Genomic DNA, 15,786 nt, shown 5'->3' on the forward strand with positions numbered 1-15,786 from the left:
ATTCGCGATCGGAGCGGCTCCGACGTTCTTCCGAGCAGGTTCGGACACTCTTAACACACCTCACACCAAGTGAAAATCTGATAAAATAATCTGTTAAACCATCAAGATAATCGGGACATAGCTAGGATTGTCGGAAGGGGGGAAATCGGCCCAAAATCAGCCCGATTATCTTTTGGTGTGTACCCAGCATTAGAAATTTTGTCCGACTTGATACAGCGCAGACGCCACGTGACTGTGACGTGTGCCATCAAAGTACCGCGAGAGCGATTCGAGAGTAGCCGGAGAACTCAGCCAGCGCAGCTTCTCAAGAGCGTCTGCGCTGGGCTGCACGAGCTCGGATGACGACACAGCTGTTCCACAATTGACCTTTCGCCGAGCCCCGCCCCCCTTAGTTACTGTTGCTACGTCCGACAAACAAATGGTCAAACACGACCAGCGCGACAGATTGCCATGACGGGAAGAGGTATACCCGTGCGTGTCAGTGACCATTTTTGGAGCAATACCTCCGCGATATCCTCCAGATCGAGGCAAAAGGGGTTACAGTATGCAGTGGAGGGATATATTCAAAATATAAAAATACGCAATGAAGGAGACACGACTACTATCTACGTCTCTATCGAGACTGCTTACCGGTGTTCATACACATCATTTGTGATATGACAAAGAACAAGAAAACAAGTGTTTAAAAGCATTGAAAGACACTCTGTTGTGTTTTTGTGTGAAAGAAAAAACTCTGAAAATAAAAGTGCTGTCAGCAATAATTTCTTATGTGTGTTTTTTCGCACAACACACTGACTAAAATTTGAAATGCTGCAAAACACATGGGAGTTATATTCTCGATGCTGTAGTTTATCTGATCAGTCACAGTATATCATTAATCAAGCTTAATTTGACTTTTCAACTACAATTAGGCAGGGTGAACTGAAAGCTTTTACAATCTTTTAGCTATAACTTATATCATTGACAAAAGTACGTGGTGCATTTTCTTCCAAAAATGATTTTCTTTCTCAAATTCATCAAGTTGACAACGCACAATAAACGAAATCACACAATAACTGTTTAACCAGACATAGCCTTAATTTGCATCTAAATAACTTTCATTGCTTGTCTTTCACAATGCACTTACCATAATATTTATTAGGGGGACAACAGATCACAAAACTCGCGGTTGAGACCATAATATTTATTAGTGGGGCAACGGATCATAAAACTCGCGGTTCAGACAATATTATGTTTTTTGAGTAACAGATAGGATAGTTTTTCAGATCAGAAAAACAAAACAAAAAAACCTTTAAGTAGCCATCGACACCACAGCCAGCAGACGTATTTATGCTTCGTAATGTTCGACACATTTAACTGGGAGTGGGGCCGTCCACACTGTTTTATCCATTGTAGGCATCGTTCACGTTGTGTTTTCGGCTTTGGGAAAGAACACAACTCCTCCAGACAATCTCTCGGGGTATCTAGTGTCCGATTTACAAACGCCGTGGGCGCACCCTTATACTGTCTATGGGGCGCACGCTTCACCATCTTGCTAATGTTTGTCGGACCTGCTCACATAGTAACGGTTGCTATGATGTGTGATTGGACAATGGCCGTTTTGGGGGAGGGGCTGGCGAAAGGTCAATTGGCCGGATTCAACCCATGATAACGATCACGTGTGTTTCGTGTTATATTTCGAACACCTTTAGTTCCTCTAAAGCTCACAAATCGATTTTGTATAACAGTAAACACTCTTTCATGTAGTTGCAATGGTATATTGTGTCATGTTTATCAAATTAAAACTGATTAAAAAACGTAGACTCCACTTCATTGATAGTAACCTAGCTTATGTTGAACTTTATTTTTGTTCAAACAGACACTGTATGAAGCAGTACATAAAGTATTGAATGAAAAGGTCTCTGAAACATCAGTGTATTATTTGACAAATATTGCATTTATTTCACTTCAGCTGTGGTAAAGTATGCAAACACCACATGAGCGGTCACTACAGGAACCAGAAAGTGTCCGACTTCACGTCATTTGCAGCTTCTACCCGCCTGCACGGGGTTACTCTCGCCGATTGGATACATCCAGCCGCAGCCGATGTCGAACACACCTATTATAATATGCAAAACTGTTATCCAATCATAGCAGTGGGCGTTTACTTCCAAGTCTTCAATGCGGCACGCCCATAAAAACCGTTTCAGGAGCTAGGCTCAAAACCAGGGTAGAAAATAGCCTATTATTTGATGTTTTTCAATGTAAAAACCAAGCGAACGTCATAAATTGACCTCAGACAACAATATAATAAAAAATAAAAAAAGCCAGTTCATTACCCCTTTAACAATGCATTGCTGATGTGAACAATTATGCATTAAAGCAAAATAAGAATTGATTATTGTGATTATCAATAATTATTATTAATAAAAAACTGGAGGAAATATGCATCGTGATTGGTTACGCATCAAGAATCGTTACCTTCTGAATTGTAATAGATTTAAATCATGAGGGAAGAGAAGATTCATATCTCTAGAAAGCATAACTGATAAGCATAAAACTGTGCACAGTAAGTACAAAAATAAAAATTGTGCATTTTAATTAGATATTCAGTACCAAGAAATATCAAAGTCATGACTATAGCACCTGTAGGATGTATGTTTCACTGAGCTTGTAGTGCATTGTGGGATGACATTCTCTGCAAAGGCTACATACTGTACAGTTAAAATTTTATAAAGATGCATCTTTTCTTTATAATTTGGGGTCTCTTAGAAAGCAGTAAAACTATATTGCCTAGGCCTAACTGGAACAGCCTCTGTGTCAGATTACTTAAGATTACTTAAAAACAGAGTCTAAGACTGGAGAGGACGTTCTTCCTGCTTCTGTTTCATGGTACTGAAGTCGTTCAAGCTCTGCAAGTACTACAGTAATTATTATAAAAGTATCTAAATCTATAGGCTCTAAAAATATCTAAATCTATAGGCTAGCACATGTCTCTGCCATTAATATGACACACCTGTTAACCAGAGACTCAGGAGACGTTATGGATTTTTGGACCTTTTCAGCCAACAAGCCATAAACGGCATCTAAAAACAGGGCGGTGGGATAAAGCTAGTTTCAAATTACGCTGTGGCTCAATATTTGCAGCTTCCTCTCGGAGCAGAGAGGAGCCATTTGTGATCCCAGTCCTTAAGGAAGCTCAAATATCACATAAATAAAGCATTACTCTTCTTTATATTTTTGGAAGGGAAGGTGGAAAATGGTTCAGAGTTCAGACCAGATGATAACTTACTCAAAGAATCTGGAAAATATAAACTGTGGTGTATTTGTGGTCTTGACAAGACATTTTGGCTCTCAACACCTTTTGGATACAACTCCAAGCTCATTTGAAGCATTTGTGTTGCTTGCTTATCACCTTTTATTAGTAGAAGATTGGAACACACACAAAAAAGCTTATCAAATCAGATAAACTGACTAGGGCTGAACGATTAATTGCATTTGTGATATCGCGATATGATGAAATGCGTTTTTTTTAACCGCAAACCTGCGATTACAGTCTGGTCACGTGACACGCGAAAGTAAACCAGTCTGTATTGCAGATGAAGCATCAACTTGGCACGCTACGCCTATAGGCCTGGCTACAGGGAATAACAGTTTATGTTTAATTTATGTGATATTGTGTTATAGATTCTCTCCAACGATTCTGTATCGATTAAGATAATTTCAGATTTATGTCTGAGCTTAGTTTTAAACACAGATACGTGATGAAGCGTGTGCTTTATTATAAACAACCATATTCTGCTTGCTTCTAATTCCTCTGTCTCACACATAGGCTACACACACACACACACGACACACCACACCACACCACTCAAACCTCACGAGAAATAATCTTTAATAAAGTTCAGAAAAGTTGAAGCGAATTACAAGGACATTCGCAGGCTTCACTGCACAAGATATGAGATACGCGCGGTCTGCGTGATGTTACTTTTGTAGTGCGCGGTCTCACCCGCCGGTATTTTACTTACAAATGTTCTACGAAGGCATCATATGTCTTGGAATGCAGTTGGCTTATTATATAAAAAATATGAAAATCACCGACAGAAGCTGCTTTCAATTTCAAATACTCACGTGCGCTTTGCGAAGAGCGTTTGAGCATGCGGCTGTGAGCGACTCTGTCTACGTGGTTAAATGTACTTGCATCTCAAAATGCTTTTATGACGCGAAATTAATGTGACACAGTCAGTTATTAAACAGACAGGACAAACCACATCTTATTTCAAAAGAGATGAAAACGTTCAGACAGCCTACTCTTAAATACTGAAAGCACTCTTTGTTTATTGCTTGTAATATTTTTTTCCCTCTTTGTTATTTGTTTTGAAGCTATATTTGTTAAAATTATTAACATGTAATTGTATTAATTTAGTTTTTTAATGTGTAATTATTATAAGTAGGCCTACTTATAATTATGTAATTAAATATTTTAAGTTTTATTAATATGATCAATTTTTTTTAATTGATCGGCTCACGAGGTGCCTAAAGATTCCCTTCCCTATTTTACAATGATTTATTGCTTGTTTTTGTTGAATAATAGAAAAGATAAAGAGCTTAAAAAAAAAAAAAATCGCATATTAAATCGCAATCGCAATATTGGTAAAAAAAAAAAAAAAAAAAAAAAAAAAAAATTCGCAATTAGATTATTTTCCAAAATCGTCCAGCCCTAGTTTTTTAATGTGTAATTATTATAAGTAGGCCTACTTATAATTATCTAATTAAATATTTTAAGTTTTATTAATAAGATCAATTAAAGAAAATTTTTTGATTGGCTCATGAGGTGCCTAAAGATTCCCTTCCCTATTTTACAATGATTTATTGCTTGTTTTTGTTGAATAATAGAAAAGATAAAGAGCTTAAAAAAAAAAAAATCGCATATTAAATCGCAATATTGGTAAAACTAAATCGCAATTCAATTATTTTCCAAAATCGTTCAGCCCTAAAACTGACTTAGATTAATTAACTAATTAAGCAAATAAACCAATCTGCTTTAGAGCCACTGACACTGGGGTAACAAGCTAATCCTCCACTGGCAATGGTATTTTCAGAATAAAGGTGCAGTCACATTAGGGAAATTTTGGCAAATTTTTATTGCAAATTCATGTGACAAACTTGAACCTTTGCTAATAGCACCATTAAAATAAGATGAACAATGATTTGACTGCACCTTAATACCACAAAATCTCACAGTGGGAGGATAAACTTGTGTGGGATTTCATAATTTGCGCAATCACATATTACCTAAGTAATTTACACATAGAAGTGATGCAAGAAATCACCGTAAGAATCACCTGCTGAATTGCTTTGACTGGTCACATGCCAAGGCCACCCTCAGAAAGCTTAATAATCCTGTGACACACATCCACAATCCTTCACTTTCTCTTGGCGATTTCATGCTCATTAATTCACAAACAAATTCACAATCTAGGCATTGGGAAACCAGCAAGAAATTTGGCAGCAGTAGACTGAGGGTCTGTAGCAGAGTTTTTGGCCTGGGGGCCTGGCTACTGTTGAACTCAAACCTGGGGTCTAGTGTGGGGGGTCTGGAGTGAGGCCCAGTGTTTTGAGTGAGATCTCAAAGAGCTGAGGCCACAGCCAAAAACCACTTCAGACAGCTGCTTATAACGAGAGGATTACTGACTGGTAGACAGAAAGCCACAAACTAATTGCACAAACTTCCATACAGCAACATACTCAAAAGACCCAAGCACACACACACTGACAGTATGTCTAAAGACTCAGAACACGAAAAGAACCAGCAGACCACAGACGTGGATGAGAAGAATAAGACGCCACGTCAAATGTTGTCCGTATTATCAGCAGCATTCCGAACAGAGCGCAAAGCCAAGCCAACAAAACTTTCGTAGAGCAGGGCTAAATGTTGCAGAGGAGAAGACAGAATATGGTAAAAGAACGGAGTACAGACAGGACTATAGAAGTTACAGACAGTGAGACACCTCATTTTCTAAGAGAATATTCAGGCATTTGTGAATTTGTCTTTATCGGCTGCAAATAATCTGGTAGTAAAGGTATAATATACCCAAAAACTAAAAAATTCTGTTATCATTTACTCACCCTCCTCATGTCATTCCAAAACTGTATGACTTCTGCAGAACACAAAAGATATTTTAAACAATGTTGGAATTCTTGGAAAACAAACAACATTGGAGCCCATTGTCTTCCAACGTGTGCACAAAAACAGTTAGACTACAGTCCTGCACGGGTGCGGGTACCCGACGGGTGACCCGCAAATTTTGCTCAAACGGGTGAAAAATATCCAACTGTGTCGGATACGGGTGCGGGTCGGGTCGGACACGGGTCTAAAACAATCACATGCAAACGTAAAAATATATGCATATTTTTAGGAACACATCTACAAAAAAATGCCTGTATTTCAAGTTGATAAAATCATTTAAAATCCACATCAGCATATTTGTGCCCACGCGCCACGCCCTCCCAAGATCTATAACGTTACCTAGGCTAATTTCACTTTTAAAAATTCATCATAACCGCACGCGCGATCTGCATGCAGTCGTCGAGATGGATGCTGAGGAGTTGAAGAAAAGATTAGCTAGGTGGAGATTGTAAAGTTGTCGACAATACGTCATCAAAAATCAAGTCCAGTGTGTGGGAGAAATTTGGAGTTATCTGAAGAAAATATTGTGAAAGGCTTATTTGCTGCATGCATTTTCGTGTTGGATTATAGCCGTAAATGTGGAACTTCATCCCTGAGGAAGCACGCAGATAACTGTGGTAACAAACCAAGCAGTTCTATCGAACCGTATTTTTCAAATTTAACACTGTTAAGTATGTGTGGTGTGCAGGGCGTGTTTGAACCATAGGGTTTGAACCCCAAATTGTCAAATGTAGGCTAGACGAAACTGCGTGGCATATAGTGTTGTAGCCGCGTCTGTTAGATTGGTAAAATGTTATAAGGCTACTCAGTTTTGTGGTAACGTTAGCCATGTTCTTCATGTACCGGCCTTTTGACAGCTTCGGCTGAAGTTGTCCTTGTGTTAATTGTCGTGTAATAACTTCTGTATGACCTGGCAATAAACATTTTTGTAATTGTGTCTATAATGTGATTGGCTAAACTGATTTTATTTCGGGTGCGGGTCGGGTGTCGGTTCTATTTTAAGCGGGTCGGGTCGGGTGCGGATTTTAATTAGTGCTGCTGTCGGAAAACGGGTCGGATGCGGTTTTAAGCACTGCGGGTACGGGCGGGTGCGGATTTACAAAATCGGACCCGTGCAGGACTCTGAGTTAGACATCTCAAAACATCCTCATTTATGTTCCACACAAGAAGGTTTTGGAATGACATGAAGGTGAGTAAATGATTCCTTTAGGTCCTCTCAAAAAAAAGAAAGAAATTGCAGGTTTACAAAGTAACTGGATTATTTTAGTCTTCTTGTTCCTCCGTTCTTCACTATGGTATCACTAAATTATTAAAAGCAGTGCTGAGCAGAGTGAAGTTATGATGCATGAAGTAGTCCATGGGAAAACTCTCATAAATAAAACACACTGGGATACAACCATGTGCGACATCTCCACCAATGTTAAAGGCTCATCCTAACACGCTTGACTCTCCACAAGTCTTGAACTTGATAAGTAGAACGATGCATTACAGGAGGCTTCACATCATACTGCTTTCCTTTTCAAGAGTTTATGGGCTTTGAGTTGTATGAGCCTCCTGCATGTCTGAAGAAGCACCTTCTTTACAGCCTGCTTGGGATCAGTTTTCACAGGAAGTGCTGAAGAGGCAGAGACACGACTGGTCTGCAGAACAGGAGCACATATATCAAGTCAAGTTCAATTGAAGACCTTATAAGAGGTGAATTTTGTATGTATGCTGCCACAATTTTCCTGGTCCCAAAGTGAGTTTGAGCTGACAGTGATCGATCTGAAATGGCTATTAAACAGCACTGGCAGCGCAACATTTTCTGATCTGTAAGTATAAGTGTACAAGGAATAACAGACACAGGCTGGCCAGATGGGAAATACGCAGCAGATCTGTGGAATAATGTGCACGTCAGCAAAACTGAACCACTGATTCAGATGCTGCTGTGTAGTCTAAAAGCAGCAGAGCTCTTTGAAAAGAACACCTGAGCTCTGACACACTGCAAGATATAGTGATGACAAATGTATTACTGCTAACTCTGCTGGGTATGACCTTTACACCACATTCTTTTAAACAACTGAACTCCTCACTTACTTCCCCCTCAGTTAATGATGAGGAACCAAGGCCACTGCACAGCTCATATTTAAAACTTCCCTTAATAAAACACCAAAATCCAGAGAATGAGACCCATGGTTTGACAATAAGGACTGTTTGATGGCCCGGGGCACGAACAACGCTCAGGAAAGTAGATGGACGTGTCACTTGCTACATTGTCACTAAAGTTGATCATTTTCACACATTTTTAAGCTTCGCCAATTTAAATATTAAAGTGCAAGAAGAAAAGATAACTCAATTTGGTAGGCTATACTCGCTGCTTGAGAAGTTGTGTGTGCGCAACACACATTCGAAGAGTGCACCCAGAAAGCGTGCAAATACTGAATTGAGTCCTCTTTCCCTTGTTCTTGTGTTTGAACTGACATATTCACACAAAATGATGTCAAAAATGCCCATATTGGCAAGTATCCTCGTAAAAAGTGCATGTAAACAGTTGAGTGATAAAACGCATGTGTTAAGGCCGGTTCACAAAGAATGCGTTTTTGCTGTTAAAAAACACAAGATGCAGGTCAGTGGAATGAATAAAAGCACAAAGTATACATCCATATAAAATATTTATTATATATATAATCTTTTGTTTAAAGACACTAAACCTCTGCTGCAGCTCAAAACCTCTCACATCACATTCCAAGACTTCTCTCTCTCCCTCAGCTTCGACCTCACCACTACAGAAACAACAGCACAGGAATCCCAGTAATGCTGGGCCACACACAGGGCCAGCTAACACAAAGCCATTAGACACCTGTTCTGCCACAGTGCCACTGCACAGACTAGGTGGGCTGACAACGAATTAGATAGCGCTCTACTTCATATTCTGCCTCTCTGAAGAGTCACATGGTTACATCAATCTGTGCTTAAGGGTGTAGTACCATGTTGAAGTCTTTCTCATAGAAAATGTTTTCCTTATTCCCTCAGTGTTTCTTTACCATGTAAACATCAGAACAGCTCTTTTGCGCATACACAGTATAGAACAGTAAGGAGGTCGCTTCCTGTGTCTTGAACAGTCAGATTGCAATCTCTGTACAGCGCATTTATAGTCACTAAAATACATCTCTGCAAAAAAGAAAATAAATCAAACCCACTATTTTTATGCTTATATCATATTGGAGTCCACATCTGTCATGATGCCAATGAAATGCAGCTTAATCTTCTGCTTGCTCACTTGTGGGGTTCCTAAACTTCCGTATGCTGACATAATTGACCTATGGCTAAGCCACGCCCCCAAACGCGATGAGCCAATCACAGTGCGCATAGCTAACCCAATACACATTCTCTGCTTCCACGTCCATTGAAATGCATTGCAGTTAGTCAGTTTTCATTCGTTTTTATATGTTTTTTCTTGTCATTTTTGCTTTTAAACAGCGTGTGCGTGAGTGATTTTGGTTGGGTGACTGTTGTAGGTTACAGTTTGATAAGAGTTTACAGTTTGACAAAAGCACAATGTTGTGTTTTACACAAATATAAGTAGGCTAAACACTTTGCAGTTTTAATGATGTCCTGTATGAACAAAATGGAGTATGTTTTTACGTTTCCACTGTTCGATCGCGCCCGCGCCCCTCTCTCTCTGACACACACACACACATTCCAGCATTGCAATCTTGACATTGCAGCCTGTTCATTATGCTGTGTTCACACCAAACACGAATAGAGCATCAAATTCGCGCGTATCGCGTCTAGTTCGACGCTTGAACATTTTGAATCCATTCGCACGTCCAAAGCAAATAGGACGCGCGTATAAAGCGAGCGTTTGAAGCGAAATAGCACCAAACTATAATGTTTAGCTACACTGTGAACTGTAAATCTTTGTCTGGAGCTGAAGCTTATCGACCTTCTCAACAATAAAATTATTAATAGAACCCTCCAATGCATAGTTAAGGCCCCTTTGGTGACTTCGAGATGATATATAATCTTTCTGTCTCCAAAAAATCATCAATTGCCTCCTGTGAAATGTCTCCTACTGTGACAGCTAGCGCCTGTTACCGAATGTTGACTGTTTGTCCGAGTGCGTGGAGGGGGCGTGGCTTAGCCATAGGTCAATTCTGTTTGGGAGAAGTAAGGTTAATGCATAGCCACTTATCCACCGTCAGGCTGAACGGTTCTCATTGCGTAACCGTGCCGATCCAGGCCAGCCAGTACGGTTTCATTTTCCACTTGTGGGGCTGATAATGGACCTATTTGGAATGTAATACTAATGCGTCAGTCATTGCCTTGGAAACGCAACGGTTTACTGATGTCATGAGATGATCAGATATTTATTTTAATTTTATTATTAATTTGTGTTTACACCACTCAAAAAAACGCAATTAGTCAGCTATCAGAGAAACTGGTAGCCAAGCAACAGACAAGTGACCAATCATGAATGGCAACGTCACTACACACATTCTACCTTCACGGTTCAGCACTGTGCTGAGAATTCCGGGCCGAGAACGATTTTTAATCGTGCTGTGCCGTACCGTACCGTACCAGGCTCAAGTGGAAAAATAACTGGAACCGTACCTTAAGGTTCTTAGAATCGTTCGGACCGACGGTGCATAAAAGTGGCTTATGTAGCCTGAACAGCCAGATGCATCCTGATGACTGAATCTTGGAGAGCGTTAACATGGTCATGGTAGCTGTCCAATCAGTAAAAGTGCATTAAATGACCAACTGTAAATACTCCCTGTTCGTATTAAAAGCCATGTCCCAATTTGATGATCGCAGTTAGACCCCAGTACATGTGTTTACAAGACACATTAGCTTTGTTTCAGGCTCAAAAACAAGTGATGACCTGAAATGGTCTATGCAGATCACCTCAGTTTAACTCATCAGTGATTTCTTCTCCACTTCAAGTGTGTATTTTCAGTCCTTCATATTTCACTAATCCTGCAGGACCGCCAAAGAACACATTCCCTCCTTTCGGTACACAACACACATGGAATTCAAAGGGATGTAGGGGCTTCTCTGCATTCTAGTCTCAGAAAAAAAAGTTATGCTAACTGACCTCTAATGACTTTAACTAAAGTCACTCACACACATAAGGCATTGTATCCCCTCTCTTGTGTTTAATTACTTGCATTCTAAAAGGTTACAACCGTCAAAAGAGGGAGCGATCAGGACATGGACTGTAACGTCAGCCTGTCAACTGACACTACGATACGACGAGTGAGTGTGTGTAAAGAGGTCAAGAAGAGGGGAATCAGAGGGAGTGCAGACAGGGCACTTCTGAGCAGTGATATCTGACACAGCAGATAGCAAGTCTCAAACAAACCACTGTCTCCAGCGTTTCCCACAGGGCAGCAGGACTAAAAACCTCTTAGTACCTATTTGAACAAAGGTTAGAGTGCATTCAGTCATTTCATTACTTGAATATTAACCATTTTCACTAGATCGCAATTGCTCATGGTCACAGAATAAACTATCACACTGCTTTTACAATTCAATGGTCTGTTGCCAAGGAATATCCCAGAGGGCTGAACCTATCAAAGAAATGGATAGTACAGCTTGTTCGGTTTTGAATTCCTTCTCAGTTTGGGAATCGTCCAAGTGGCCTTATCAACTAGGGTCAAGATATGATAGATGCACATGATGATCAGGAATTGCTAAATATACAACCTAGACTATGCCATTTGATTAGCTTCTATTTGAGTATAAAGTGTATTTGTATAAGGCAGGAACATAGCAATTGTGTGTGTATAAAAAATTTACATTAACTCATAAATATGTAACTTTTACTTTAGGGTTTACGTTAATAAAGGTGTATGAATAAACAAATTAATAAGTTCATGTTACCTCATGTAGCCTAGTAACAAATGTATACAAATGAAACCTTATTGTAAAGTGCTACCAATAATAGTTGATCTCTATCTAACATGCATCACAACAAAAACAAAGCATAGTAAAGTTCTAGCAGTATAGTAGCCTATAAAACAAGCCTAGGCCAACCCTAGCAGCTGAGCACACACTGTGAGAGAGGAGTTTACCCTGTTGCTCAGGGCGAACCCACCCGGTGATGTCAGTGTCAAGCTCCGCGTCAACACTCTCTGCTGAAATAAAGCAGATCCTTTCCACGCATCAAGGATAGTGGGCTCTTTTCATTGTTTTTGTTTGTCCTGTCCAGTTCAACTCAATGGTCGGTTGCACTTGACAGAGAACTCGCGCTGTCAAGTGCACCCGACCGTTGGCTCGAGCAAAACCGGACACACAAAAACAATGAAACAAGTCAATACTCGAGTTTTCAAAAGAACTTCTTTTGATGCTCCCCTCAAAGACTAAACATTTAAGATTTGTAGTCATGTTTAAATATAAACAACGCCGTAAATGTTTGTGGTCCCTGTATATAAATAAGTTGTTATTACTCACTCGAGCTGTGTATTGTGTTTGGGAAGTCCAGCCAAGACGTCTTGGGTTTCTTGGGCGGTCACTCCCGAGGAAAAAAAAAAAGTTGTCTTCAGTTTGCTTTTAAAAAGTAAAAAATGCAGAATTTAAATTAAAATATCCCAGGCTTGAGTAGGTCTTTGCGTCCAACGTGTTTTTCTTTCCAGGCAAAACGCCTCGTACAATCTGCGTTCAGCGAGGCGGGCGGGCGGAAGTAATCCTTTTCTTGATTGGACAGTTAACTAAAATAGGGCGGGACCAAAGTGTAATCCTGAAATCCGATTGGCGGTTACATACTCAATCATATGCCACACCTGCCCTTATTCTCTACAAAAAATTATGCTTTATTATAAGAGGTCTACAGGGAGAGTGTGCAAATGTAAATAAATCATAAATACACGTTTCTTTGTCGCTTTGGATGTTCTTTTGCCAGGGGTAATTTCCAGGAATGAATGAGTAGGTCTGTTCTTAAGAATTCAGACGACAGAACACCTGTCTTTCCTGTTCTAGAGCACATGACCACCGTTTTTTTTCTATTTGAATATCTCGCCTATCTCTAGTAACTTGATTTGATCCGTCTCGACACGCTAAGTCATTGTTGTCTCACTCGGTGGTTTTCTGCGGTGAGGCAATTTACTACGCAGACTGGTTTGACAAGTTTGAAATAAGACAATGCCTCCTCGTGGCTTCAACTAAGGTTTAGTTTCTACATAACAAATATGAAAAATGTTCAGAACAAAGAATGAAAAGTTATCACCAATGGTAAGTTAGAGAAAGAAAGAAAGAAAGAAAGAAAGAAAGAAAGAAAGAAAGAAAGAAAGAAAGAAAGAAAGAAAGAAAGAAAAATAGGCAGAGCCCACTGATCTATATAATGACATATGGATATATAGTCATTATATAGATCAGTGGCAGAGCCCCTCTTTTTTTGACGTGCGTACAGGGCCCAACCAACACTCACATACAAACCACGCAACATCTTTACATTAAGACTACAGCACCCTCTTGTGGTCGACATATGAGATTGATGACACTTGCACTGAGAACTACACATTATATTTTGGGAGTAAAGTTTGGACAATGATAATTTCTATCAATTTATATTGAAATCAAATTAAACAAATAACACAGCTTGCAATTTATAATACCAATCATCACATTTTATTGACCTTGCTTAACTACAAGCAGAAGAAGCAAAGAATTGGTACAATTTTTGGTGTAAACAGTGCAAAAAAATTAAATGTGGTTTTAAATAATTGTATGTGTGTGGGTATAGTAATTTTGGTAAAAACATATATATATATATATATATATATGTATGTGTGTGTGTGTGTGTGTGTGTGTGTGTGTGTATGCTGTGCTGAGAATAACCCACATGTAATGTCTTATTTGGACCAACAATAGCTTAATTAATTAAAGATTAATTGGTAATATTTTAGAATACAGTAATAGTGTTTTATTTGCACTATTGTGCAGGAGTGAACTGATTCTGGAAAATGTATCTGCAAAGAGGCACCAGGAGCTCAAATGAAAAGACAGAGACAATCAGTGTGCTGATGCACCGGCTTCCATTGTTAGAATAAACAGTGTGTCTTCAAAAACTGAGCTAACACTGATGTTAAAAGTTCTTTTCCAGCATTACAGAGTCTGTGAAATATTATTTGTGTATAATTTATAGATTTGTTTAGTGTAGTAATAATTCTCTTGCAATGTTAAAATTAGTGTAAAGTGAAAGAAACAAATGAAATGACAATTATATTAAAATAATCATTAGCAAGGTACCTAATGTGTTCATTTAAATCCACCCGTAAATCAATTAGAGTTATAACTTGATTATATAATATGTCAACTATATGCTGTTTGTGGATATTCAAGATGAAGTTATTAGGAGAAAAACTGTAGAGAATCAAATAAAAATACCAGAAAAACTTGAGCCAAATCATTTCTATGACCACCAAATCATCCATTGAAAGAAAATGGATAAATGTGTTTTTGGATCAAATGAAAATGGCTAAGACATGAGAAAATCACTTTGGTTTTGTCATATGGGGAGACATTAAACTCATGCCTGCTTGTTATAACCATGAGATAAAACCTAAAACCTTCTGGAAGATCTCAAAGTTAAGATCTTTGCCCTTTAAAAACACAGCACAATAGGACAATGAGAACAAAACAACTGAACTGAGATGGATAATGACACTATTGTCTTCTATAGAGCCTTTGGAGTTGTTCCTTAATTGATGTACTGTAAAGCTCCATAGCTGAATTGAATTTGTTTCAAAACTGATTAACTTTGCAACATCGACACTTTCACTGAACCAAACTGAATCAATATTTAACTTACTTGAGCTGAATAATTATATTGTCTTCTGTAGAGCTGCTTTAAAGCTTAATTAAATTTGATGATGAACTTTGCAACATTGACAGTTATTGAACAAAATTGAGCTGCATAATGACATTATTGTCTACACTGTTTTACAGCTAAAAGATATTTATTAATTGATGCATTTTGCAACGATGTAATTTTCTAGTTTATTTCCATGAAACAATCTGTATTATATAAAGCGCAATACAAATAAATTAGTTGACAGGGTTTGAAATCTGGATTAACTCTGGAATAAAATGCAACCGAAAATATGTATGACCTGCAAATTGCTGTCCATGCACACTCTCTGTCTCATTTGGCAGAGTTGACACAGAATTTGCATGGAAAAACCAACTAAAATCTAGTCTAAACTCACAAGACTCAGAGACATACACAACCCAAGAAAACTCACAGCTGTAGTTGCTGCTGGCAGTTTGTTTAAAGCTACTTTTCATGTTAATCTAATCTTATGTTAGATTAACAAAACAAGGGATTTGTGCCACTAATGCTTTTTTTTTTAAATAAAAGGTTTTTTTACTCATACCTGCATCAGGACCTTTCTGCATTCGTCTCATTACTGGACTCAACATGTCCAGTAGATTTCAGTATTGAGTTTAAATTCTATAGAATATATCTTAAACAAATGTCTTCCAGCAGCAACTACAGCTGTGAGTTTTCTTGGGTTGTAACACACACACACACACACACACACACACACACCACCACCACCATTTTGCTAATGGCATATATGCTTATTAAATATACAAATAAATCTTACAATGACATCCCAATGAACAAAACATCT

At 38.7% G+C, this 15,786-nt stretch overlaps 1 protein-coding gene across 2 annotated transcripts in view; it reads right to left on the reverse strand.

Annotated features, from left to right (window-relative positions):
• Nucleotides 1-12,832, reverse strand: part of mpp7a (MAGUK p55 scaffold protein 7a) — a 137,079-nt gene extending 124,247 nt beyond the window's left edge. The window contains exon 1 of one of the 2 annotated variants that reach the window (XM_084434720.1): nt 12,605-12,832. The gene's annotated coding sequence lies outside the window, so the exon portion shown is untranslated. The remainder of the gene's footprint in view (nt 1-12,604) is intronic. The other variant, XM_084434721.1, reaches the window with a different exon arrangement.
• Nucleotides 12,833-15,786: the final 2,954 nt, after the last annotated feature.

The sequence above is a fragment of the Rutilus rutilus genome (assembly GCF_951802725.1).
Source record: "Rutilus rutilus genome assembly, chromosome: 16".
Lineage (NCBI taxonomy): Eukaryota > Metazoa > Chordata > Actinopteri > Cypriniformes > Leuciscidae > Rutilus > Rutilus rutilus.